Below are 4,362 nucleotides of genomic sequence, written 5' to 3'. Positions count from 1 at the left end.
CCAATGGTTCAGGGTCAAATATTTTCATTTAATCACAATGTATCTGAAAAAAAAAAAACCAGGCCAGCACATTGTGGGGTTCAAAGGGACCTCCTTCTTTCTCCTCTTCCAAGTCCTTCCCAGAGACCTGAGTCACAGCACTCCATTTCATATATTCCACTCTACACCGAGAGAGTAAATACATTTTGGATCCAGGGCGTCCAACCTATTCAATCTTGAGCATACGATAATTAGGGATGAGGGAAAGTGCCAGGGTTCGGTTCATGGGAGGATCCTCAAAACCAGCGGGAAGTCTGCAAAACCCCAAACTTAATCAAAGTCTATGGGAGGTAAATGTTGTTGGGTTTTTCTTTGATCCTCATGGCTAACATGCCATGACAAGCTATTGTTAATAAAAGGGCACGGAGAGCTGGGCACCAAAAAAAATGTAAAATTCCTTTAAATAACATGACTTTGGGATGCTTAAAACTGCATGTGTTGGTACAAACCAGTTACAAAGGTAGCAAGCATGCAGCCCCCATTCCTTTACCGTACCAGGCCACAAGCATTGGAAGGATATCAAGGTAGGGGGGAAATTTGCAAGACACCTTATCCCATTGTTTGCGGGACATGAGTATCTTTCCCACATCTTGTCTCCCAAAAGGCATGCGGGGGTTTGTGGGAATGACTTTTAGGAATTTGGAAGCCACTTTATAATAAGGGGGCACCCTAATATTCGCCCTCTTTCATGGAATTGAGTACAGGGGTACATTAGTGCCACTTATGACTCATTTTCAAAAAAAGTGTAATAAAATGAAGTACCTTAACAAAAATACCAAAAAATACAATTAAAAAAATTGTCCATCAACAATCATGGCATTCAGCAATGTAAATCTATTGAAAACCACAACTACTGCCTGACAATGTTTGCTCACCGCCATGACAACCCACCACCAGGTAATGTTTCCCTGATGCACACCAGTCACTAAATGACAAATCCTTGCTGCTGTTGTAATGTAAACATAGGGACAGAGATTCTGGATGACATCACTGACCTTTTTTGGTCCTGGGCAGATATTTGCGGTATTATAAATGAAGGGCATCCTTTCTGGGGGGACTGGATATGAGGAAGAGGCCCTTGTCCCTCAACACTGGGACATGGTACAATGGAGGGTAGACTAAAGCAAAAGCCTTCTTTTGTAGCAAAAAAAAGGTTGCTATGAATGAGAAAGCAGCTAAAATGTCTGCTGACCTTAAATCAACCAAAATGCCCACTATGGTAAGGTACAAATGCCCACTATGGTAAGGTACAAATGGTAGGGTAAGGTACAAAGGGGTTGATTGCACAAACAGCTAGCAAACAGAATTAAAGTGCAATTTCCAAAATCACCTTGAATCTCTCTTTGCAAACTGCTTGGGTTTGCCTTGAATAATAATATAATACCTAATAATAATAATATACCTAATAATAAATGGACAGACTTCATCCAATAAGCAAGCAAGGATGTCACTCATTCATGATGTTTGAGAGATAGGATTGCTCTAGAAAAGTCTAAAGGGATTCTAAAAGGGATCCTGTATTATTGCAAAGGGCAAAAAAATGTCTTAATGCTTGGTTCTATATATAGGAATAATAGATGGAGCATTTAATTTATTGAATAGTAACTTTAATTGGTATAAATTAAATACAGGTGGATCAAACTCAACGAGATACATGCGCTCATGTGCACCTCCAAGCCAGTGTGACAGAACCGGAAGCATCAGCACACTTGATGGAAGCACCAAAATGTCATCTTCATGTTGCGCTTTTGACAAATGTTCTTCGTCCATTTTGCCAGGTAAGGTGCAATTCCCTCACATCTTCTCAAAATGAACCACTCTTGAGAAAACCATTTGAGTTGCCATCACTAAGCTCTTCTTATGAATGTGATAGTTGCATGGCTGTCATGATAAATATTTTGCTTCAGATCCTTGATGCATTGATTGTTCTGGACCACACGGGTTCCCATCTCCTTTACCCTTCCTCCCCCTACCGCCCTCCACATGTGTGTAGATATCAAGTGAGCAGATTTAGTTTCATCCAGACAACTTCTTGGGCTCTTTTTTTTCTATCGCTATTGAGATGCCCATCTTTTGTCCTCTGTCCAGATAATGGATGCTTCTCTTTGCCTTTGCCCCTTCTGTGTGTGCCTTGTGAATACGCTTATTAAAAGACCACCTAGTATTTTGAGATAAACAGTTCTCTATAAATCAGTGGTGGTCAAGTAGATGGATAAGGAGACCTGAACTGTGGCCCTAGACATCATGAAGTGGTTACATAACATTTACTATATATAATGCTACAGTAGACTGCAGGTGTGGTACTGGAGATGGCCAGAGGCCGCAGGCATGCTATAGGAGTGTTTGGAAACTGAGGACATGCTGCATGAGATAGTCATAGACTTGGAATAACTGTCATTACAGTCCCTTTACAAATCAATTTTCCCGCTACTGCATGGGGATCGAGGGACACACATGTACCAAAGGGTGGCATGTGCCCATCAGGACACATGTAACCCTCAGTCCACAAACTAGACATGTGCACTGCAGGAGCTTAGATAGGGGCTCCTCTACTCACAGTCTAGAAGATATGTAAGCCGCACACCATTATGCTTCGGAATATCCTCTTTATTCATATTACTTTAGCATGGCATATGTATGCAAGGTTTTGGAGCATTACAAGGTCCCAACGTCAGGCAAAGTGTCCATGATCCTCTCCTCACAGTGCCTGTCTGGCAAATGGCAAAAGCTGTGCTGTGTCTGACCTTTTGTTGTCAATGTCCAATGATGAAACACTTGAAAAAAATATTTCTGGCCAGCAAGCTTGGGTAACATATAGCAATTAAGCAACTAAACATAACATAATTACACTAATTCATATGTAACAATGCATCTATATGCTGAATTAGGCAATAACAATTCCACATTAAAATGGCATAGAGCCAGTACAAGCAAGGAGTGACATGCACACATTGCTAAGCTCAACAAATATATCCCTCAAAAGGTACATCTAGTAAGACAGTTACCACATTTGGGAGGCATGCTACAACATTGTATCACTTTCTTTTGTACTGAGTGTCGAAATGCTGGCATCATTTTATTCCACTGCTGCTCCTTACCAACTGACAATACATGAGAAAGAAATGGCTTGATTAACTTTGTTGACTTGTCAACGCTTCATACAAAATGTGTTTAGGGCAAGTTAAGCTGTTGCTGATGACAACCACGTAGCCAATGCATCACATTGCATTCGAGATTATGTCATTGAGGTGGCAGCAAAAAATGGTGGCAGCAGACCAGTTCTTAATATTGCTTTGCTACCTGTATGTCTAGTGACCAGTCATAACCTCCCTGGGCACCTCAATCTAGAGAGAGGAGCCAAGGTAGGGAAAGAGCCCAGACAACTTGTGAGCTGTCACATGACAAACAAAGTGTTATAGAAATCTTTATGATCAACTTTTTGCCTGTGTTCTTAGTTTGCATGGAGTAAAAAAGCAAGTATTGACAAGACAAGATAATTGCCTTCACCTATAGCCACAGCTAAGGAATAGGGGTAGCCTTACAGAGCAGTATTCCACTCAATAAATCAGTGCAACATGGGCACTTGTAGGAGCCAGAGTGTGATTTGATATTCAGTTTATGGATCTATGAATTTATTTATTGATTGATTTATTGATTTTTAAGCACCACCTGCCAACCCTCAACTCAATGGTGTGACCTGTTCAGCTTGCCAATCATCTTCCTCCAGTTGGTGTTACAATGAGCAGATGCTGCAGTGCACAGGAGAGGAGAATGTGTGTGTTCTCTATACTACAACTATAGCTGGTAAGTAATTTTTTTTTACAGGGGACTCAGACAGACAAGGTCTTCCCACTGTATTATGTATGGTATGGGCTTCCCCTAGTATACATGCGAGCAATGGGCTCAGTAAAGCACTTGTTGGTATTATCGAGGCAGCTTCCTGTCCTTCCACACTGTTTTATTGACATACAGACATTCGATGTTCACAATGCTCATAGATTTTCTGCGGAAGAGTAATGTTAAAATGATCAAAGAATAACAAAAGTAACAACTGAGATAAAACACGGTTCCACCCAGAATTTTCCCAAGTGCACTCTTAGGGGAACAGGTCAGCTATAGAACACTTGCACAATTTACTGGGCTGGTCCTAAAAGTCTGTTACAAATGATTTTCTTCAAGTAGTTCAAGAAGTTCTGATTTAAGTATATGTGTAATGTTTGCTTTCCACTAAAGCTAATGCAATTAAAGGTCAAGTCATATTACTCTGTTATAATAAAGACGGCAGACTTGCAAACTTACAACATCAGCAGGGTGTATGAGTTG

Source organism: Nanorana parkeri, unplaced genomic scaffold (genome assembly GCF_000935625.1).
Source record: "Nanorana parkeri isolate BGI_ZX_2015 unplaced genomic scaffold, ASM93562v1 scaffold1285, whole genome shotgun sequence".
Classification (NCBI taxonomy): domain Eukaryota; kingdom Metazoa; phylum Chordata; class Amphibia; order Anura; family Dicroglossidae; genus Nanorana; species Nanorana parkeri.
This window is presented reverse-complemented; position numbering follows the sequence as displayed.